This window comes from Lasioglossum baleicum, chromosome 2, assembly GCF_051020765.1.
Source record: "Lasioglossum baleicum chromosome 2, iyLasBale1, whole genome shotgun sequence".
Taxonomy (NCBI): Eukaryota; Metazoa; Arthropoda; class Insecta; order Hymenoptera; family Halictidae; genus Lasioglossum; species Lasioglossum baleicum.
Window position 1 is genome coordinate 19758033 of NC_134930.1, and position 24840 is coordinate 19782872.

General features: G+C 42.7%; 1 protein-coding gene across 4 annotated transcripts in view; it reads left to right on the plus strand.

Moving 5' to 3' along the window:
- Tj (Maf family bZIP transcription factor traffic jam) overlaps positions 1–24840 on the plus strand; it is a 62160-nt gene that overhangs the window by 32956 nt on the left and 4364 nt on the right. For 3 of the 4 annotated variants that reach the window (XM_076445758.1, XM_076445765.1, XM_076445769.1), the window contains one exon: positions 1–22862. This exon is cut by the window's left edge and continues 22219 nt beyond it. The exons of the other annotated variant lie outside the window; for it this stretch is intronic. The gene's annotated coding sequence lies outside the window, so the exon portion shown is untranslated. Of the gene's footprint in view, positions 22863–24840 lie in introns of those variants that run through there. 4 annotated transcript variants of the gene reach the window in all.

Genomic DNA, 24840 nt, shown 5'->3' on the forward strand with positions numbered 1-24840 from the left:
ATGACCCATTTTAAATTTTTTATTTGACAATTATTGAAATTGTAAAGATGTTTTCATGGGAATTTATTGAATATATTTTTTGACTTCAGTATATATTATAGTAAAAATCGCACAAAATATAAATAAATTCAATCTTGTTATTTTTATAATACTATACACACACCAGTCACTTTTGATGGTTGATTCACAATTTTCATTGTCAACTAACAAGTCACCCTCAATAACGTCATCTAATAGTTCCATTTAAGATTGCAATCTATTAGGTTGGCAACGTAATTCTTTCATTGTATCATTATAACCCCATTCAGTGACCATTCCTTTTGAACTGTATATTTTTGGAAAGCTCTGAATTTTGCGATTGATTTGATATAAAATGCTCGTGCTTAAAAAATATACAGGGAGTCCCACGTAACAGTTTTCACGATTTTTCAATTAAGTGCTTGCTCACCTTCGTCGTTAACTCGCTTTTGCGTACGGCCTGTCACGCTGCTTTCTATTCCTGGCAATCGTATCGATCTATTCGTTCCTATTGCGTCAATGATCAGCCTTAAGCCCAGCTTCGCTTACAATTGGATCGCGTTTCACGTTTGGATATGTTCGATCAGTCGATTGCCACGTTCTTCAAGCTACCGGGACGCTTTCCCCGACTGGTTTTATCAGAGATCCGGCTAAACTTACACACTTTTGTAAACTTGAACGCTTCCCTGTCGTTTTTCGAAAAAATTCCGATCGAACTTCTACGCTTACGGAGCTGTCTGTCCTTGCGGAACTTTTATGGTAATGAACGCCAGCCTTGAGAACTTCTCGCGTGGAACGGATATATTTTAGAATGTATAGAATCAACATCAACGTACAAAATATCTGTCCCTGTTACAAAACGATTTTTATTTTCCATTGTGAAGGGGGATGCGATTTCGCAGGACCGGGTTAGAAATGTTTTCCGAGTAGAACCGAATGTTAGTCATTCATCATTGATACAGGGGCAGGCTACGGGACAGCGAATTGTTTAAAATAGACAGTAAAGGGGATTTAAATGGTCCCCAGGCGTGTAGCGAGTCCTGCTTTCGAGGTTGGGGGACCGTGACTGTAAAGTGAATCGAATTTTCAACCGTGTAAATTCGCTGGTGTATTCGAGGGGTAGACGCGCGACGCGTGACCGCAATCTTGCTCTCCTATAGATGCCGATACGTTACTGAACAGTCAAACTAATCTCTCATTTTCTCGTTGAATCGTAATATTCGTCATTTACACGAATTTAGTCAATTTCACACTTTCGTCACTTTTATTCTTCCAACATTTCATTTGTTACAAACCAGCCACTGGTGAATTTGCTGTTTTCATCTTTCAAGTCTCGTTTCATTACAGCGAAGATCAGTCTGAAATAATTAAGAATATTCAAAATTAATCATTACACTGCGGATTTTATGCATTTATGAGCAAAATAGCTAAGCACCACTTAAAGCAGTGGACATATTAAAATGATTTAAAGACATCAGCGTATTGGTTTCAGTTTAATTAGATAATTAAACGAAGCAAAATATGTTTATTTCGCTCTTGTGTCTTGCAATGAATGCAAACAATTTTTATTTTGGATAAGGATCTGCAGTCTAGTAATTATTTGTAGATTTATTCTAGCGAGGGGAACATAAGACTCGATCTTCGTTTAAAAAATAGATTAATCAGAAAATCGCTACAAGGAATATACGTATCTGCACACACTTTCATACATTGCAAAATTAATGGATTACTAGACTGCGGATTTCATGAATTTCTGACAAAAATGGGTACGTACAATTTAAAACAGTGAACGTGTTAAACATATTTAATGACATCGATGTATTAGTTTCAGCTTAATAGGACAATTAAAAGAAGAATACAATTTTCATTTGGCTCCTGTGTCCTGCAATCAATGCAAACATTTTTTATTTTCCATAAAGATCTGCAGTCTAGTACATAATTACTTTTAAGTAAATATTCGATGTGCATCTCTACAAGGAATAAAATTTTGATTTGATTTATCTTTACAAGAATCTACATAAAAATACATTATTCGTAAAGCGTTGAAATTCCAGAACAGAAATGGCAGAACCAGTATCGATCGAAAATCCTTTCTCGAGTTTTCCGTTTCCAGGAAATAATTGTGAAACTGGAAATGAGACGGGCCGCGAAGGAAAATGCAGAAAGGGGCGGATTCCTTGGCGTCGAAGCCGTGAAAGTAGGATGACCGTTGAAGAGAAGAAGGTAAAAACAGCTTCGTGCAGCAGATTCGAGTTTCGGGTTTTCGCGCGGGCTGAAATCCGGGCGAAATTGTCGGACAGCCGCGACACGGCGAGCATGTTGCAACACAAAAATTCAATTGCACGCATGACGTTGCACGCGCGGACGTAAATGGATGTGGTGCGGGAGAGACGCACGGCCGCGGATGGCGGGTGCGTCACGGTGCGTAACCAGAGGGTGGCTTTTGGCTGGTGGCTGGTTGGATGGCGTGGAAAAGGAAGAATCAGAGAAACACCGTGGCCACCCTTAACGAGGCTAATACGCTCGTCACGAACCGACCAGCCTCCGCTACCCGGTGTCACGTCCGGGTGCGACGCGTTATTAATGTCGCGCTTCGGGGAACGCGATACAACTGTTGAACGTCACGTTGACGGACCGCGTTACGTTCCGCGGCAACGAGACCGTGCCGTCAAACCGTTCGTTAGAATACCGTGTGATGCGTGTGTGCTCCGTCCAGGACCATGGAAATTTCATGCTCCTTCCACGAGGACTTCGTTAGGGGACTCTGAGGGTACGAGGTTTGATCACAAAATACGCGGAATTTCTCCATTTCTCGGGATGTATTAGTCCAATTGTTACAACGCTTTTTTGTTATGTCGGTACAGTTGCCTTACAATATCGTGTCTGACTCGTGATGAATTTTCTGAACAGATTCTGATAAATGTGTATGTTAACACTTCCTTCAAACCGAAATAAAATTCTATTTTGGTTTTGTTAATGTACAGCTATTAGAGAACGTATAGGCATTAGGCATAGAACTTATATCAATTTTCTCCTTTTTTAGGAATTTACGATATCTGCATAAAAGTTCTAATCACTGGAACTGTGAAATAAATTGTAGGGCAAGGAGTTAAGGGGGTAGACTCGTTTCCAGGGTGCGGTATGGCGCCTTCTCATTTCTTGATAATGGAAAGATGCGGTTTTTCACTAGTGATAAGCGCTAGATAAAAGATCAATCTAGGCCGCTATCGCCCTCAAAAGTTCTGTTTTTACGTTTCCGAGGCGTAATTTACATTATTCTGAAGCATTTAGGAGGAAACCTGATCACTAGACTGCGGATATCTATGCAAAGTAAAAAATGTTTGCATTGATTGCAGGACACAGGAGCCAAATAAAAATTGCATTGTTCTTTTAATTATCCTATTAAGCTGAAACTGATACATTGATGTTCTTAAATATTTTTAAAATGTTCACTATACTTTAAATTACAAATACCCATTTTTATCATAAATGCATAAAATCCGCAGTCTAGCGATAAACAATAAGCAAAAATTGATTTTCACAACTTGTTTAGCTGGACCAATGGACGAAAATTTCAAAGATGTGTTTTGTCTTACAGCATTCAAAGAAAGAGTCACACATTTCGTCGACGTATAATTCCCAGTAAAGCCTGCATAACACGGATTCACACTTCACGCTATTTTTTTGGCTTCCGACCACCCTAATCTTTAAACGCGACCGCGTTTTCCACGTGTGAGGACTTACGACGATCTAAATAATTAATAATACCACGTATACATCGCTGCTTTATTTTATTTTCGTTCTACTCTTCATCACTCAATTTTTTGCTAATCGAAATCAGAAATTCTACGAGCATGGGATAAAATGTCGTAAAACTTATTCTAAATGAAGAAAGCGCAATTATTTTCCGAACGACCTTACTAAATACGAATATATTTAGTAAGTTTCTAGTAAATCTGTATTCTTGATGTGTTAAGCCGAATAAATTCATGAACCGTGTATATTGCGTGGATGTTTCAATGACAAAACGAAACGCGTGGATAATAAGAGAATGAATCTTGAATGGCAAAACGTCCCTGTGACGGAATGATAAGACGATCGATAACCTTTTCGGTTAGTAAAACGTCTTCGGACAGCGGACGTTCCAGCGCTGTCCAATACTTGGGATATTAACGACACTATTCACAAATACGTGGCGCAACGCTGATTTACATAGAATATTGTTATGCTAGAGAAGATGGAAGATGTACGCAGAGCGTGTGGAACGGCACGTAGAGGTTCGCCAATATCCACGGGGGCATAAATGTTTTACATGCAATAAGGCGTTCGCCCCGGCTGGACGAAACTGCCCGCAGTCCAATTTTATTACTTGACCGCAAAGGGGCTTCGTTCGTGGAAAAGACGCTGGAACAGGGACTCGAGGTGTAAAAAACTGTGGCCGTATAAAAGCGAGAGACACTTCCGTGATACGACGATCCGTAACGTGGCGAGATCAAGAGATACCGTAATGGATGCGTGCTAGCTTCAAACTCGCAGCAACCCTATTCTCTCTTACGGTGGGATCTCCTAAGCGCGTATGAACGCAGTGTTTCGCGATCCTGGCTCCTCGCACAGCAGAAAGTCACGATAAATGGATTATGATTAACATTAAAGGGCTGTTACACCGTTGCAGCTAAGATTTAGAAAAATTCTTTTGAACAAAAGTTTTCCACAGCAATTTGACAGGGTTGAAGAGAAGCAACCCTCTCGTAAAAAATTCTCCATTCTCTATTAGCTGAAACGCAAATGTTCCTCAATTCTAAATGGCGAATTGGGTTTTCAAGAAAGTAACTTCGTATTTTAAGGTGAAATGAAACCGAATTTCCTTTCCAAGCGATGAACTTTAATCAATAATATATTTTCTTATTTATTCTTTTTGACGGAAGATCATCGAACAAAGGGGAACGTATCTTATTCATTAAAGTTCATTGCTTTAAATACCGAAATTACTTTCTTGCCAACCGTAATTGGGAACAAATGTAATCTTATTTCCAATGACAGCAGCCTTTCAGAACTGAAATAAATGAAAATCGTATTAAATTCTGTGGGATTTTATAAACTAACATTTTTTAAACAGTCTCCCGCTTGGAATGTGTTAGTTGAACTCCATATTAGTAGAACTCCAGTTAATTTTGAAGATAAAAATTAGTAAATCGTTTCTCGAATGGTGTCGCGGTTTCGATTGGCAGAGTATCGTTGTGACGGAGATTTCTGCAGAAAACCAGCATCGGATACAACTTGTAGAATGCGACTAGGGTAAAAGGCGAGCGACGGCGTCGTCAGCGGCGGCGGCTACACATGCAAATAAGTGCGCGTACGCGGCAGTACGTCGCGCACACAATTTATGGCGGTCAGTTTATTGAAACGGGCGGCCGCCTGGTCTCGTCCTCCCCGAAAGAACAGTTCTTTGCTCCTCCGCGGCATATGAGTGCGGACATTTGTACGTACGTATAATACACACGCACGCACGTGGTGGACGTAACTTCTCGCGTTCGGGGGTGGAAGTAGGAAACAGAAGGGGAACTTCAAGCTCTCTCTCGGTGTTGTCTCCTAGTAAATCTTTAATATTCTACATGTATTTAATATCGAACACCCCAGCTGACTACGTTGTACCATTTTCTATAAGCATTTCGCGCGAAACTTCGGGAACAGAACAAATATTAACCCTTCGCTGTAACATTCTTTTCGCAGTCGCAGTAATTAACCCTTTGCAATTGCAAAAAACCCTTTCTTTATATGAAATTTGCTTGAAAGGACAGTTCCTTCACTCCTACTTATTTTAAACAATTTTGTTTACTAATTTATATTGAATATACATAGCTCTCTCAAACTTTGTTGTAGTTTATATTTGCGGAACTGATATTTGTTTTTACTCAAATTAAATAAATAAGGGAAGAACAAAATACATACATATATAGACATAAACTGTCACAAATAAAGGAGATATTTAGTTGATTATTTTTATTTAAGTGGACCACCCTGTGGACGAAAAGATTTTTCAAGAAAATTCTGCAGAATATTCGAAATGTCGGGTAGAACAGTATGTCGATGAATACAAGATACAATGGTTGTAGTTATTTACACAGCGACAATTAATTGAACTGTTATAACGAACCGATACTGTGAAACCAGAGTAGTGTATACGAATCGCAAAATCACAGACGCGTCGTGCGATCATTATTTTCTTAGAGTTGACAGGGATTGTGTTCTAGGTCCATGGGTCACATGAGACGTGTGCGTGACGAAAACGTGAGTTGGTTATCGTGGAGAGACATCGGCTACCGTGAAACCAGCACTGACCCTCTTTGTCGCTCTCCTTCTGAGAACCATACGCTACATACATACATCACGAGAGAAATATGTTGCACGTAAGATACTAAATCATTCCTCGGTTTCACTCTGCCATTCATAGTGTGTACAAAATATGAAATCAAATTTTATTACGGATTGAAATAAAGAAAATATTAACACATTACCTATCGGTGATTATTCCATAATTGTCGAAATTCTATGATTCATGGCTAAGGATTCTTTACAAAAATCCTTCGATAGCAACAGCAATTTTAATCATAAACCAACAACTCACCCTCAATAACAAAATCCAATGATTTCCTTTGGAATCATTGTGCAAAAGAAGATTTCTAAGCTTCCATTTGGTGCAGCACAATTATTGAAAATAATTGATAATGTGTTAAGCTTCTCTCCTTCGATGTCTGAAAAGTTATTTAACGGAACAAATGACTTTCTAATCTTGGCACTCTTGGAAAACGTGCATAAACTTTCACCCGTGAGATATTGATAAAGTTTTAGTGGAGCACCCCGGAAATTCTTTGAAAGTAATTCAATAAAAATGTAACGTCGATCAAGGTAGATTCTTTCAAGTATCCTAGCCACTTATCTCCGTTCGGCAACAAGGATGCAAGTCATCCAGCCGGGGCGGTTAGGAAGACGTTGATGTGAATTAATGGCGGCTTAAGTCATAGTTAGTGCCCAAGTGTTGCGCTTACAGGGGGTGCCGGTAGAGCAGTATTAATTAACGCGACCCCAAAATCTCTTCTTAACCCCTGAACTTCCGTCTAAACGGCACTGTATCATGTTGATGCCCCGGCAAAAGGGGAACGAGGGGCTTGGCCGTGATTCTCGAACCAGTACCCCCATAAATATTATATGTTCCTTCTTCGATATAAATATGCGTATCTGCTATGCAACGATAGCCGATTAAAACGTTCTATTAAATCCCTTGGGCACCGCCCCGCAGAAACTCTTTACATCTATTTACATCAGTCAGTCTGTAAATTATTTTATGTTGACCGGTTTATAGAATTGTTGGTACTTATTTATTTATAATTTATTTTAATGTGGTCGCATTATAAGGGCGAGGTCGTTAACGACCATATGGTTCACGATTGATTATAACTAAAAATATTGTCTCCATCGATTGCGAGAAATAGAAACTAAATTGAATGTTATTCCTTCCCTTAATTTAATTATAACATATCTTACATGCAGCTTACAAAGAGGGCTACAGCAGTTCATGTTCATATACAATCGATGGATCTAAAGAAGAAGATATTAGACTGCGGATCTTTATGCAAAATAAAAATATTGTGCATCGATTGTGGGAACCAGTATAGTTAAATAAAAATTAATTTCACCCCTTAACACGTTCGCTGCAGAGCGACACTTTTCAAAAACGGTTCCACCACGCCAACAAGGTCTAATTAATTGTAAAATAAAAATACAAAACACGTATATCTATGGGAAAGATATTGAATTTAGATAATTTTTAATTGCTTTATTAGTTATACGAGTTATATCGTAGTCGGTTTTTGCGATAAAATGTTTTATGACATGACATAATTTATTTAGGTGTGTCATAACCTAAACACAAACTTCGACCTACGAGATAACTCGTTGTTGGCAGCGAACGTGTTAATAATCTTTTTACGTTGAGAACAACGTAACAATATTCTTGGATTTTTCATATTCTTCACTGTTTTATATTTCTTCCAGTTAATTTCTTCATAAATGCATAAAGATCCGCAGTCTATTCTATTTTCATTGTCGAGACTAGTGCGGAACGAAACGCAGATTTATAATCGACGAAATTCTCGCCCTCGCGGGGGTAACTTTCTTCCGGAGCAGGAGAGAAAATAACTAGACCTCTTGGAATCTCTTCGGAAGATGAATGGCAGGATCGGGGAGCCCCGATCGGAGAGGAAATCTCAGGTAGGGAAATGGAATCCCGGCAGGGACGAGGTGGCGGTTGTAAAAAGCGAAATTTATAATCCGTAAAAACAATTATAGAGCCCGCGGTTCGAGTCTCGCAATCATCTACCACCCCGAGCCCGACAAAAAACGGCCAATATCTCCCGTTTGATTTATACGATCCGACGTGGTGTCCGTCGCCCACCACACGTACAGAGACCGTCGATATTAAATAGAATATTAAAGACTCGTCGGGAGACAATAGCGGAAAATGTCGACCCCTTCGCCAGCCTGTCACGTTCATTTACGCCACGATCGACGTCGATCGACACTCGCAAAATAGTTGCTTAAACAATTCTGGGATTTTCAACTATTTTACAACATTTCTATTAGCATACTTTCTTGTCTGTCAGTCTGTCTGTTCGGTACAAATTTTGCAATTGACTTTTTTCCTTTACATTTTAACGTTTTACTTACCCGGAAGCCTATTATTAGGTTCTTTTCTTAACCCCTAGCCGTATTTGAACGGGTCAGACAATGTCAAAATTATACAAACCTTTCAGAACAAAGTACTTCGAAGCATTGTCAACGCTCCGTGGTGCATCAGAAATGACGACGTCCACAAGGACTTAAAAGTGCCTACGGTCAGTGAAAAAACACGAAACTAGACTATACGAACACGAGAATGTCGAAGTGCTACAGTTACTCGACAACAGTGGACTTATACGTAGATTCAAAAGGATAGAACCTTTTGAACTGATGTAACTTAAGCTAAGTGAATTTAGGGCATTTAAAACATGTTTAAGAAGTGTTTAAAACATATGTGGAGCACGCCATTGGAAGTACATCCATTAACCCGGCGTTGGTAAGGTGGAAATATGTATCGTAAGTGGTAAGGTGGGGTCTCACAGACCCCTCAAAATAATATATTGTATTATAGAAATAAATACCTTTTTCATAAATACAAGATTAGGTATTGATTAAGAGGCTTGTAATTTATCAGAGTAAAAACGCAGAGATCCACGAAATTAAATTTTTATTATTCAAAAATACTTAACAACTGTTACACTTAGATTTAAGTAAGAATTGTTCTAACCAAATTGCTAGATGGTGGAAACTAGTTGCAACGTATGCGCCAAGTGCGTAATAAAAAAAGAAAAAAAAAAGAACTCGCCGGTCCCGGCGGCGTTCTATCAATATTTGCGATTACGCGATCCACTGTAATCCGGCGAATAAGTCTTGCCCGGGTGCTCGAGTTCTAATAAATTCGCGGGGACGACGCGCTAGGACTCGAATCAGAGCGCGTCTTCGGGTAGAGCAGCGTGGATGGCGAGGGGGATGAAGGGAAACGATGTTGACACGCTATCCCGTGGTCTCGAATGCTCCGAAAATCCAGTACGTCTGGGTGGATCTTTCCCGTTGGTTAAGCCGATCATTGTCGCGGTAACAAGCCGGCTATTGACAGGTCTCGTTCTCGTGCGCCGGTTACATACGCCCGGCACGTAAGTGTAGGTGTAGGTGTGCCAGTTTTCTCCGTGTTCAACTTGAAGGATGTCTGTGTGTGTGTGTGTGTGTGTTCGACGAGGAAGGGGGTTGAACGGGGAAGGAGAAACAGGGGTGGTGCGGGGAGAGTAGCACGCAGGAAAGGGGACACACGAGGATGAGACAAACCACGGTTTGACCACTGTGCGGTGGTGTTACGGTGCTAGTACGGGGGCCACATACTAATGGGGCATTACCTTAACACCCTCTATCCCGGCTCTCGTTCAGTTAGTTACTCCTCAGGGACGCGGAAGAAGGAAAAGGAGGATCCGGCATCCTCCCAACGTCCACCCAATCCCCTCCTTCTTCTTCTTCTTCTTCTTCCTCTTCCACCCATCCAGTTCCACGGACTTCTCGTTTACTCGTTCCTTTTCGTTTTCGCGACGCGACTCCGGACCACCCTTCTTCTTTCCTCCTCGTTACTCTTGCCCCGGCTGCCCGTCGTTCCTCTCTCTCTCTCTCTCTCTCTCTCTGTTTTTTGATCGATCGTTCGTCGACCGGAGTGCCCCGACGTAAATCGTTATCGGGCCACTTCCACGTCTGTTGGATAACTCGGTCTCCCGAAATCGAATCGTTTACGAAACGCCGATGGGGCCGGAACAATTTCTTTAGACGCGACGTTCCGACCGCACCGATTGAAACTAATTTCCGGTGACGTTCCTGGCTGACGGGTCGACCGACGGGACCACGAGCTACTTACATGTCGCCGATTTGCGTGGTCGATCGGCATCGTCGCCGTTCCGCTCGAGCACAGGTCCATGTCTCCGTCGAAAGTATGCATCATCTCCTTCGTCTCCTGGTTGTGTCTTCTGTAAGCATACAGTGGGTGTACAAAGTATCCGTACTCCTTTTGAGGCGGTCGACTGGGTTTTCCAGGATTGCAAGGGTGCGAATTACACATTAATAGTCACTTTTGATCAGGAAGGGTGAAATTGATTTGCTAAAGGGTGAATTTGGAGTGTAAAACCTGTACAATCACATTTATTCGAATCTCTTCAAGATTGTTCACGTAACACACAGGCTAGATGTAAATATTTTCGTACCTACAGAGGTTTGAATGTAGAGAGACATAGTCACTAACATTTTTTAAACGATTAAAATGATGACCCTGACACGGCCAGAATTAAAAATTACGTTGATGGCATTCATGGCCACTTCTGACCGCTTGGGTTAAACAAAAAGAAGACACATTCAGAACGAGGATTTTTAGGTTTCTGCCTTACTATGCCTGCATTCAGATAATTGTAATTTGATTTCATTTAATGGTCACTTTGGACCACGAAAACGTGATTAGATCAGACAGTGATTAAATCCCCAAAAATGTCGTAGAAGAGAAAAGAAATTTTAATGCTTTAAGGGGGCAGACTCGTTTCCTCAGGATCGCAAGGGTGCGGAACGCGCCTTCGCGTTTCTCGATAAAGCAAAGATGATGTCCGCGTTTCAATCATGAAATGTCTCGGTCGAGATCGGCGAAAAAAAAGGAGAATCCGTTACACTATCGGTCGCAGGATCGCGGAATAAAATTTCTGTCTGGTCTCGATCGAATATCTGATCACCGCTAATACCTGCGGCACCGTTCTCTCCTCGCGACAGCTTTGAACAACCCTCGTGCGATCCTCAACCGGTAATCCACGGCCGGGTCAGTCTTGACACTTTCCATGAACTTGTTCAAGTACGTATGGCAGGTGTAGTGGCTCGGACAAAAGAGCAATACGCTTCGAACGACCCTGATAGCGTATTGTCACTTGTCGGCCGCGCAACGTGTATTGTCCTCGCCATGGAGGTCCACTTGATCACGATCCACCAGCACTCGAGGCTGGCTCGTGTACCAGATAAGATGTCGATTGAAATTCATGCAGTCCACCCGCCCTACACCCTCCGGCCCTCTCCGGCCCTCCGACCCCGACGCGGCTCACCTATCGCCAGCAGAAATCGCTGGTCGTATTGTTTCCGAACGAATCGCGGATCGGGCTTCGATGTGTCGACACAACTCCAGCCGAGTCGCGATCTAAACGATTTGCAATTCCTCGCGAACGCCCCGCCACGGCTGTCACACTCTTCCAGACAATGCTGAAGAGTCGGATTTTTAAAGTACGAAGTCTGGAAAATGTTCTGGGAAATTCATTGTGCGATCGTTCATTGGGCATTCGAGTCGTTCTTTCAACATAAAATGTTGAACATATGTGCTGATCATTACGAATAGACATTTTCCATCTGAATTGCAAGAAGCTCGAGTGAAAGACATTTATTTTCATTCTTAATAGGTCTGGTGGGTTGAAAATAATGTAACAGTAGTCTTAAATTCTTCTTCAATATCTCCGTAAGGCTAGAAGAATTAGCTGAGTAAATGACCGCTAATAAATACGTTGAAAAAATGCATTCGGTAGGAATTGTGAAAAACGATAGTAAAAATTGATTTTTACGACATTGTAAAATGCAACATTTAGTATTTCCTCTACAATTCCGGTGAAATGCAATTTTTGAAAAAATTTCTTTTCACATCCTGTAGTAAACTAATTGCTCTAGCTGTCCAAAAAAGTTCAAATCGCATAGTCCAATATTTGAAAAGTTACGGTGTTTTTAAGAGTGTCCGAATATTAGTGGGAGTCACTGTATCTCGAAACAAGAAACACATGACTTGGACCACTTTTATAATGACGGGCAAATATTTCTATAATATTTATTCATCATCGGTGAGTGATGCGTTAAATCAGGATCGGTCGGAGTTCACCCGACATTCTCATTAAAAGTTTTCGCATATATCGAGAGCGTTGCTTCTTTATTTTTCATCCAGCTTTGGTTTTCGAACAGTCAGCTGCCGTTATGAATTGTTATATTCCCGAAGCGAGTCGACTGGAACCGTATTAAACCGTTCTGGAGACTACACGCAAGTTTCGAAGGCCTCCTACGCGGTCTCGCCCTTTTTCTCGGGGACACGTGAACCCTCCTTTTTGCTCAGCTATACGATTTGACCGAGTCGAAAGGGGTGCAGGAGAGGGGTAAATTCCGTGGGATGGGATAGCGATAGGATTTACTGCTCCAGACATATTTCAGCTTCCGATCCGAAGGAGTTTCAGTGAGCGGCGATCCCGCGTTTCATGCCACCGTCTATTTTTCCGCGTTATCGACGACCCTTTTATAGTTTCCGCGTAACGAGAACCGGGTAACGATGCAGTACGTACGATCTTAATCGCGCCATCAAGTCGTTCCAGGGTACGTTGCACATTGTTGCCCGTTCGAGAACAGTTGCAAGATACACAACTGCTCCGACGGGATTCGGATCACTTGCACACAACCACACGTCCGCGTAGCTGACGTTTACATTGCCCGACACGAGTTTCCAATTGATCTGACAACGCGGGTCTGGCGAGCGACCAGCGAGATGCGTGTTCGACGCGTTTTCAAAAATATTGGTGTTACCAGTAGATACAAATTTGATTATTGTTGATGTAACAATAGCAAAGAGTGCAATCCCTGCTTGATCAAGGGTAACGACCCCTCGAGTAGCCACTCTACCGGAAGATCATCATGAAAGCAATTAAGTAATGCACCTTGGGGAACCGGGTCCCGGTTGGATCGAGGCAAAACGAAAACACTGGAAGATAAACGGGGACCAATGAAAAATCGCCCAGCATCGACTGATTAATCACTGCACGTTCTAGACGTCGCGTCATCGAAAAATCACTTTCGTCGTTGCTATTGTCAAATAAACACTGGCTTGACCTTTTGATTCAAGGTCGTTCGAAGGTCAAGAGTATTGTACAAGCTCGTATTAAAAATTGAAGGGGTGGGGAAACAGTCAACAATATTGCAATATTAAAATATGATGGGTTCTAATATTCTTAATTTGCGATTATTAAGATTGTAACGATGCTTTGTTGAGGAGTTATTGCGTTGGCAAATAAGTTTTTTCAAATGGAAACCTGCGGATAAAAAAAGTTGCAGAAGGTTGAATTTTATTTGCAAAAGGGTGAAATTAATTTGCAAAAGGGTGAGACTGATTTACAGAAAGGTGAAATTGACTTGCGAAAGGGTGAATTTGGAGTGTAAAATTGTCATGAATTGCCAAAAATTTGCATAGACACATACTTGTTATGTTTCTAGATATACATATAAAAGAAACATCGTGCGCAATTGCGAAGACGTCGGTCAAGACGTCGATTAAAAATTCCCATGTAGATCACGAAAATGTCGTTCACAGTGAATCGGATAATTACCGGGATAGAGCGGGCCACGATCTACGTGCCAGAGGGACGGAGGGGCGGGGGAGAGGGGATAAGAAAAATACGAAAAAGCGGGCAGCAGTTGCGATAGAAGAAGACTTAAGTGGACGAAGGAGATCGAATCGGTTGGTAAATTAGACGACGATTGTTCGCCTCCGAAGGACCGTCGAAGGCTACTAATCAGGAGCTTGCACTCGCCCCTCTCGAGTGAAACGAGGCCGGTTCTTCGAGCAACTCTTCGCCGAGAACCGAGAATTCACTCCCTTCCGTAGCTTTCCTCCGCGTTGGCTCGTGAGGACTCGTGAAAGTCAGAACTGGCGCTAACTCGACTCCACTAACGGGCAATCAGATCGCCTCTGTTGGGACAACAAACTCTCTTCCACCCCCGCACATCTGTGTCCCCCGATGCCCCCCCCCCCCCCACCACCCTCGAACACGACCGTCGCCCGCTTGTATAGCTTATTTATCGAAGAAGTTACCGGGGGTTAAACAGCAGTAAATCCTCCCCCCGTCCACGAAGAATGGACATCGCGACTTAATTGCCTCGGCCTGATTCCTCGCCCCGCTGATTGGATAACGATGATTTGTAATATCCTCGACCCCTGCTCGCTCTCTCTCTCTCTCTCGAAGCATGTCACGGCAGCGTCCAGGCTTCGAACCACCAGCGATATCGCAAGATATCGTCGAGTAAATCACGTTCATTCAAAACTCCATTTATCTCTTCACATTAAAATGGTTTCTCGCTCGAACAGACATTTTTTAGACAATTTTTAGTTGCTACAAGGTTGAAAGAATTTCGACAATTTTTATTTAGTTCCTTCTCCTCCGCCTAGTCTAGTCGTTGTATGAAAAACACGTGTGAAAAGCATGATTTAGTAATACTTCCGTCTGCTAACGTGATCTATTGTGTACAGAAAATATCTCCGTTGTTCTTAGTAACAGAAGAAAATTTTCTCAGGCAGAAAATGTATGGTTCAGCGGTGAAAGTATTGTGACGGAGAAGATTTTTTCTCCAGGTCACATTTTTCAATATTTCAAGGTCGTCGTCGTTCTTTTAAATGGAACGATGTATTTTAATTAGCGTAAAACGTTGCAGCATTATGTTTTTATCCCGGAAATCCTCGAGGATCAATTGCTAAAATTAAATTAGTGTTATTTTCAAGTTCCTCGAATAATATATCAGGTCGTTAAGTATGAAACTTGACAAGTAAAACAGAAATTTCAAACACATTTGTCAAGTTTTATACTTGACGACCTGAAATACCATTTTAAGTCATTGAAATAGTCACTGAAATCGTTGCTATAATCTAGAATACTATTATGCTAGTCATTACGATATCGTCAGGGACAGGTTTCTACGGGTAAGATGTCAAATTAGTATAATATTTTATAAGAGAACGTACGGAAAAACTGGTCGATCGACTGCAACCAGAAGTAAAGGGGATCAATGAGCCAAGAGGATCTCTGCTCGCGATTCTTTACGGGTCTAATTGAGCGCGGAGATAACGCGCGCGATTCCTGCTGGGTAATAACGTTCCTTCGCCTCCGTTTTCTTTAATGGCTGAACTAATCGCTGCTGGTACCTTAACTATGCCTAAAGAAATCCCCGCTCTCTGATCTACCGTTATAGCACTTTCCGATCTCTTTCTCTCGAATACAGGAGAATAATTGCGACCTCGATCTCAAGCGGTGGTTCCGTATTATCCGTAGAAAATAGTCAATTTTCATTAAAATATTAGGTTGTTGTTGAAATGTTCGACTTTCGGATGCTTCATGTCACGAAGCTTTTGATTCAGAAATACTATTACAATCTACAGGTTCATTTATACATCATGTTAAGGTACAAAGCTTATCTTTAAGGTCTCGCCTTCCATTTTTATTCAAATATCCAATTTTACTTTTAAATAATTACTTCAATGCCAATCAATGTGGTTGCCGAGCATTCTTCTTGTATGAGTGGAAAAGCAACATATTGACCACAGCATTATGGTTGGTCACTCAGGAATATTAATCGATTAATTAACGCACTATTTGTTTAATGGTAAAGAAGACTAAAAAATTGAGATAACAGCGTATTGCAATTGAAAAACGCGAGCGACCAAGAAATTCAACTCCGACCGTAATACGATCAAGAGACTCGTAATTCAGAGAATATTTATAATTATAATTTATTTTTAGATGTTTGTTCAACAAATCTTTCAAAACTGAGCGGGCATTTTATCTTCCCGTATCATTTTACACAGAGTGTGGCCGAACGGGTGGTGGTACAAAAACGTCGAAAAAGAAGGAATGACATTTTCCGCAATGACAGAAAAATTCTAGACTGAATATAAACAATTTCGCGTTTCGATTGTATGAATCGGATCTTCTGTCGGATCCCGGCCGGCGGAAAAAGCTGGTCGCCTCGATTATACGAACAGAGTGAGTCATAGAAGTTTATGTGACATGTCCGAGCGTAGACGCGCTAACCGTGGCTAGTTTTTTTCTTGCCTGAGAACCACCAGTGGGATAGTATGTAAAAAGGCCATCAGCGATTCGTCGCCGGTAGCGTCCTGACGGTCTCGCAGAGCCCCTGAGAGAGTCGTTACCGTCATCGACGTCCCCCTCCCCTCCCACCGTAACACCAAGCATTGGCAAGAGGGTTGGTTGCAACTATCCTTCGCCGATGCACCGATCAGGACCGGCTGAATTCGAATTCCCGAAGACGCACACGCCGGCAGTAACGGTAACTACCAGCCGCGCGATTTACGATCCACCAGGACTATAAACAATGGGTAAACGCCAGGTTATTACGTCAAGAAAAGCGTTCGGAGGACGGGGATACTGGGGAGAGCCAGGTTGAAATTGCCGCATCAGAGAGGTGTGTCCGTCCACCTTCGCAGGGTGGACACGTTCCCGAGGCTGTTACCTCGCGCAGATCAACTACCGAAGACTTTCCCTCGAGTCCCTCGGACCGTGCGGCTACTTGCCAGCTAGATCGAATATCGTAAATTTCATCCCTTGTTTAATGACGTCGCCGAGGCACGCAGTACACTCGACACGGTAATTACAAGACACCGACGATCTTTTGCACAGACCTTGGTAAACACGAATGTATATCAGGCTGTCCGAAAAGTTTCTCTCGCAATGCGTACATTTAACCCTTAACTGGGCGCAAATAGACTTTTGAGGGCTCTCGCGGCCTAGACTGATCTTTTATCCAGCGCCTTTGACTACTGGAAAACTTTGGAAAACCCTCTCAACGATGTAGACTTCTCGATTCTGTCGGGGTTCGTAAGATTTGCAGTAGCGGTATGAATCGCGCGAACCAGCTTGTCGAGGCCATAAGCCCTGCCGTAACGAATTCGATTGCGCGCAATTTCGTGTCTAATTACGTTCTCCTCGGGCGTAATCTTATTCCCTTTCTCGAGGTAACGTTGCGTGGACTGCTAAACATCCCTGGTATCGGGGGGTGGAATCCGTGCACAGTCGATGCAGTCGTCACTCGGTCAGGATTGCCGGGGACTCAATGACGACTGACGAGGCGATGTCTACCAGGAGGGTGACAATAGAGAAAGAAGGAGAAAGGGGGGGACCAGAAAGAGAATCCCTGCGAACGAGACAGAGACATCGGCATCTATAGAGAAGAGACAGGAACTGCGGGGGAGAGGGAGAGTGTGGCTAGTGATTGGATTACAGTCAGGGAGTCCCCGTGGACTCGCCAAATGACCGGGACAAATTGCCCCTCGCCTTCGGGAATACTTATATATCTGGACCGATCGAGGTTCACGTGTCCCCTTAGATCCTGTTGCCTTCCTACCGTGCACACCCACCTATACATTTGTTCAGCGCCTACAAATGACGCCGACGAACCACGTCTTATCTCCGGTTTAACGCAAACTAAATCTAGTTCAATCGGAAACTTGGATAAAATTGGATAAAAATGTGTTCGCAGACACCAAGAACAATTATAATTTTGAATTGACATTTATAGCGGCTCGAATCTCGAAAGAGAAGCGCTTATTTCCGAGTTGGAGGTCGCACATCTCCCCCATCGTTTCTTTCACGAATTTTCATCCTATTTTTAATCTAGTTAAATCGAAAACTAGTCTAGTTGGATCAGCATGTACACCTAAGAACTCTCTGCTAAAAATTAAATATTCGCAAACACTGAGAACAATTATAATTTTAATGTTAAAACGGGTGCAAATGTGTCCAGCAGAATTTGAATTGACACTGATGGTGGTAACAACTGGAATTTCGAAGGAAAAGCGCGTTTTTCCGATTTGTACGTCGCACATCTCTCCCGTCGTTTCTTTCACGATAGAGAAAACGTCTGAAGGTGGGAATACGACGCATGAATTTTCACCAGAGTCGTGCCTAGAGGCAAATGGCATACGTGATCTTGATACAGAGGGGTTGCACGGGAAATTAGCCTTGTTGAAAGGCGGCCCTTTATGCTTTCGCCTTTACCCGGCTTTTTCTTTCTTCTTCCTTTAAACTGACCCAGCTCCGGTCCAATATATCGAACATAGGTTGACGTGCTTTAACACGGAACTTCGCCTTCTCCTTGTTAACGTGCAGAAACCTGTGTGTCCTTTATCCCGCGGAGAATGGAGTTTCTATCGACAGGAGTATAACAACGTATTTTTTTTTTCCTTCGCGTTATTCTTCTCTGCCGCGATTCCGTATTTCGAACCTCCAGCCAAATTGTCCACTTGAATCCGGTTCAACCGCAGTAAAAATTACTATTACGAATAATATCAGATGATTGCATAAGTTCGTGCCCAATTTGAAAATAAAATTCAATGGTTTTATATAGATATAAAAAGATTGGTTAAATATTATAAAATTAAAAAATTGTTAAATTTTCTACAATTAGAGGAAAGAATGGTGACTATAATTGATTAATAAAGTTGTATTCTTTAAAATTTAACCATTGAATTTGATTTTCAAATCGGCCACGAGCTTATGCAATCATCTAATATTTAGTCGCTCGATAAATAAACAATTTTTGCGGCGTATGTTTCTCTTGACCAGACCGACGTAATCGTTTACACAGAAATAATCTCGAATATTCGGTCTCCCGTGGAAAAAGGAGGGTCCGAAGTCTTTAATCTCTTTTCAACGGAACAAAATGGTTCCGTTCAATACCCTCATCTGTTAGGTAGTTCCGGTACGTATACCGCGCGCAGATCCGGCCGAGCGGTGCCGCAATTACCGTGCTGTGATTTAGAGCCCACCCGTTATAGACCGGAGAGCTTTGATTTACGGTGCCGCGCGTGAAATTAATTTGAATTCGGTAATGTACGAATAATTCGTGGCCACCGTCGAAAAGTCTTCGGCCCTGTACCTTCGGAAGTTTTGCTCCTCTTCGATGCACTCCTGCAACGAACGCCGCTTCGTTTCGATGAAAATTTTATTTCCACGAATTCTTCTAACTTCTAACTCTGAGACACCAGTAAAAACTTTTATTCAAAACGGTTGTAATATTACTAAACTCGTCTGTATTCTACAAATTGTAAAATGCTCAACTGTTGTGTATGAGAAAACAGGCTCAATATAATTGAGTTCAAAAGAAACGCCTTGATGTTCGAATTAAAAATTGCTTCGAGTGCAAAGGGTTAAACACGTGCCTCAATCCGAAAAATTCCGGAATCTTTTCCGCTGGAAGACGCGCCGCGGAAATTCTTAATTCCTCGAACGGATCCGAGCGATTGAGTCCGAGCCGAGCGCGGGGATGCAGTATAATCTGAAAGGGGGTTGCTGGTTTGAAAGCGGGACGGAGTGATTGGGGGTCCTCGCGAGCTATACATCGAGTTTTCAATCGCGCGATACCGAAATTAATTTCGCCGTCGAGGTTCATGGAGGTAAGACGCAAGCCGGCCACGCTCGAACGGCCACGAATGCCGGTAAGATTGAGCGGATCCGATGGTAGAGAGAAGCTTCTTAGATCTCCGCGGTGCTTCTGGTCTATATAAACCAGCTTGCGCGGGGAGGGTTGGAGGTCTGCGGCCGGTCAAGTTGGTAACGAGATTCGCTCGATGTCCGCGAACGGTTAAGCCTGGATCATGTTCAAACGTTTAGCCTTCTTTCTGCGACCCGTCTCCCGACGTAAACGCTTTCGACGATTCTATTTCGCCTGGTCCCTGTCCTCTTTCTATCTTTCTCTATCGTACTGTATGCTCGCCACCGGTTCGCGCTATTCGATACAGGCTCGCGGTTACCCCCTTTCTTTCGGATCGAGATAAAGCTCTCTCGAATAGATCGCGCATGCACCGTGAAAGAAGCTCGGCCTACCGGCAAAACGCTTGGTTTTCTTTCTTAATATGTTTGGCAGGTTGAAAATAATATAACAGTAGTCTTGAATTCTTCTGACGTCTATACAGCTACCGATTTTTCTCATGAATACATCAAATCCGCTGGCTAATTACGAAAGTGGTTTCACGATTTCTCGAAAACCTTCTCTAGACTGTTCCCGAACGGCTACGCTGAAGTGCATTGGTCTCTTATCGCCGTAAAGTTTATAAATCGACGCATGAGATGTATAGAAAAAGGTCGACACGAGCTTAAGGGATGATCTAATGGAATTGACATACGATTCGAATCCTCTGCATGAAAAGTAACAGCCCTAGTACGAAAATCTAGCCGAGACATTCTCGAAAGCGTTAGAACATGAGCTGGTAAAAAACCCGGGATGCAACACCGAATAAAACAGCGAGGTAGCAGCGGATTACGTGGAAAGCGTCAGGGCCCGATAAGGGTTTAATAGACTCGAAAACGCAGAGGAGTTCGGGGGCGGCGAGAAGTTGAAAGAGCGGGCAACAAGTATCATACATTTTTACGAGGCGGAGAACAACGCGAGGTACGAAGTGTCCAGCTGATTTTAATCCCTCTTTACACCCCGATCAGAAGTGCACCGCGGGAGTAGATTACACGGGCCGGGCGCGTCTTTCACAATAAAACCAGCGAAAGAGGGTCAGCGGATGGGTAAGCGGATGGTCAGCCCGGGGACTGGTTAATGTGTGGACACTTCGTGTTCGCGGCCTGTATCAGGGCAAAGAATGAATATTCAACAGTAAACACCGGTACCGCTTGCAAAGGGTTCGCGCCGAGGGTGCATGCCGAGATAGAGAAGGGGGTTGCAAGGTGGTTCCCTGGTTTCGCCAGGCCCCAGTTAAAGAGGATGCGGGGAGGGAGGTGGTTTGCACCGGTTAAAGAGGGGGCTGGGGTTAGGTCTGGTGACTTGTGCAGATATAAACGTGGCCTCTGGCTCAGAGGGACATTGTTTACGATATTACATCTGTAATACTGGTCAAGTGACCAACGTCCATCGCCGTTCCCTAATCTCGTCTACGCCAGGACTTTGTTCCTGGCCAGATACAGCACGTCGACCGGCTACGGGTTCGTAATGGCGACGGTCGACGCGTTAAGGTTTTACAGGCACGTTTTAACGCGTTCCTCAAGCATCGTGCTGCACTCTCTGCACCCAACCTCCGTGCATTCTAGACGCGGCACAGTGGTCCAGTAGTCAGCTCTAGTGCGAATTAATTATTATGAAGAGATTGACATTTTGTGTAAAAATTACTGTTAAATATTTGACTAAAGTAAATAAAACATAATTTACGATACTGACTACTTGTTTATTAATATAATGATTGTTAATCTAATACTACATTCATTAAAATCTTTTAATGACCTTCCAACTCTTGCGGGTTCAAGTTCGCGAATGTCAATCTCATTAAAGGGGAATACTATAATGGTCGATTCTAACCAAGTACTATTTTCTAAATATTTTCGGGGAGTCGAATCTGAGTTTTCGACCTCGAGGACCCTGTGCTAACTTGGGGAGGGGGAAAAAACGAACGGGTCCTACGAACTTTTCGTTTTCATTTTTGAAAAGTGCATTAAATTTCCTTCAAATTTCACTGTTCCAACGTATTTTTTGATCCAATAGGTACCGAGAGACGGGCGTTCAAAATTAGGAAATGTTTCTCAAAATGACATTTTGAGCCGCACAATGTAACTTAATGAAATTTTGGCACGTCATTTAGGGATACTCTGGGGAGTCGAATCTGAGTTTTCGAATCGTAAATTAAATAAAAGGCATACGCTGTTTCGGGCGAGTCTGATTAGCGTTCCTAATTAAAGATATTGGTCCGCGCCGAGAAATGAATAAGAATCTCGGAGTAATCAGAATTCCGTCTTCTCCTGTAACCAGCAATTTACTGTTAATTAATACAGCGATTTCACCGATACCAAAACTGTCTGCCGCAGAAGTCGCTGGCCGAAGGACAAACATCGCCGTAGCAGGGGGAGGACGGTGTTTTGATTCTGGCTGTTATAGGGAAGACATATATCACCGGTCCACCCCATTGCTATAGATGCCAGTAGTTAGGGTGGCGATGCTGGGGGGCCGGATGGACATGCGGCGATTTATTGCCCCGCTCGATATATATGATTATTTAAATCTTTTTCAGCTGCTGCGGTCATCCGATACTGCTTTCCGCTCTGGTCAAACCTTTTTATACTTTAATGTTGTTCCTCGATTCGTATATGTCTTCTTTACAAGAATCCAAGAGGAAGATCTTTCTGTAACGCTGGCGCAATAACAGGATCAAATATTTAATACTTAATTGTTCGTTTATGTGCCATCTTTTTAACAATTCGTAACAGAAATGTGTAAGAGCCAGCAGATTTTATGCGGTAAACACTATTAGATGATTGCATAAGTTCGTTGCACGATTTTCACGTCGCAAACTGTACTGCATGGCGGAGTGTAAAAAACAATTAACACAGTTACCATTTCTTTTTTAATTGCAGAAAAACGAATGGTGATTATTAGACTGCGGATCTTTATGCAAAATAAAAAAGAAACAAAAATTTAATTCTTCTTTGAATAATCTTATTAAGGCGTAACTAACACACTGGTGGCCTTAAATCTTTCTAATACCTCCACTGTTTTAAATTGTACGCACCCATTTTTGTCGTAAATGCATAAAATCCGCAGTCTAGTGATTATAATAATTGAATAATGAAGCTGTATTCTTCGAAATTTGACCATTGAATTTTATTTTCAAACCAGGCGCGAACTTATGCAATCATCCGCAACGAGTTTGTTGACATTCAGGTAGGACATTGTTATTTTGCGTGAAGGTCCGCTGTCTAATCGTGACGCGATCGGTCGCACGGAAAATTTTCGAGAAATGGGTAGATTCGGAAGATTCGGATGGGCAACGGAGGCCGATATCTAGGTGGACGTAGAAATTCGTGGCGTGAAAAGTAGAAAGGCGTGTGAACGTAGACACGAAGAAATCGTCGACGCTGCCCGAGAAGTCCAGCAACACGTTTCCGTTATGGAGATTGGTTTCGCCGAAGGAATACAAATGGCGGAATACAACGGCGTGTGTTGCGTCGGACGTAACAACTGAAAGCACGGACACACGACGTTGTACCGCGGGTGCTGCCATGGTCCGAGCATATTGAGATTGACGTTTGCCTTTGCGCTAGACTCTTTAAACCTTGTTTCAGTGGTCGGTTCTGCGTATTATCTGCAAATTGCTTGACAGCTTATTATACCGTTCGTTGAAACGAATATCCTTGAAGTCCGTGAAAAATGTCTGGACACGATTTCAGAATGTTTAGCTGCTGTTTTAGAACCAATAGATATATTTGTACGTTATGTAAACATTATTTTGCAATTTGCAACAGTGTGTAAAATCATTAAAAGAATTTATAATGTTACGAAAAAAAAAATAGATTTCTATTTCACCCCAGCTTGTTGCAATTGGAGTGAAAAATCGTTATTCTGCATAAACACCCGGTGTCCAGTAATGGCTCTTTTACTTTGTTCGACCGAATAGTTCTCGTGCTGTAGCCGTCCAAGGTTACAAGCGAGGGTGAAGCAGTTACACTGCAGAAAAGAGCCGCGACGAATTCAGAGTTCACGGCGAATACACAGGCAGATCGATGGATTGTCTAAGCCCGTGTCTGACAGGAAAGTCGAAATCTGTCGGTGGCAGAAATATTCGAAGCGCACGGCGTATTTCACGCCTAATTTCTCGCGAATTCCGTGCTGAATATTCCTCGTTCTCAATCTCATGCGGGCCACGTGCCATTCATCTCGTAGCCGGTTGGATTCTCACCGCGCCGCGTTTCGAATCTTTCATCCCTTCTTTTCTTTATATTCTTTCGCATTCCTCTCGGCAATTTTCTGTTTTGCCGTACAATAATCTCGCTTTTCACATTTTTCTGCGAGGGGAGGGAACTTGTAAATTGTCGTCTTGGCTCGATACTGATCTCGTTACTTTGTATTCTTCCGGGTTCCATTGGCCAGCTCGGTCATCAACATGGATAACCAAAGGCACTCAACGAGGAGATATTTCGGCTGAGGCCGTGCGCGTTGTACTTCGTGTCGTCGGTTCACCCCATATTTCTTTCGGCGGGCCATCTCTCCCACCCCCCTTAGAGCCGGGCACACGTACGCACACCACCCCAGAAATTCATTAGGGGTATCTGATATTTCTGGTGGGTGCTTCGCGCCGGAATAAATCATAGGCTCGGGCCGGCGGAAGCGTTTTGCCGGTAGGCCGAGCTTCTTTCTCGGTGCATGCGCGATCTATTCGAGAGAGCTTTATCTCGATCCGAAAGAAAGGGGGTAACCGCGAGCCTGTATTGAATAGCGCAAACCGGTGACGAGCATACAGAACGAGAGAGAGAGAGATAGAAAGAGCACAGCTTCGACTCGCTCCGGGAATATAACAATTCATAAGGGATGAAATCAAAGCTGGATAAAAAGAAGAAGCGTTTCATTTTCCAGTTAAAATAACTG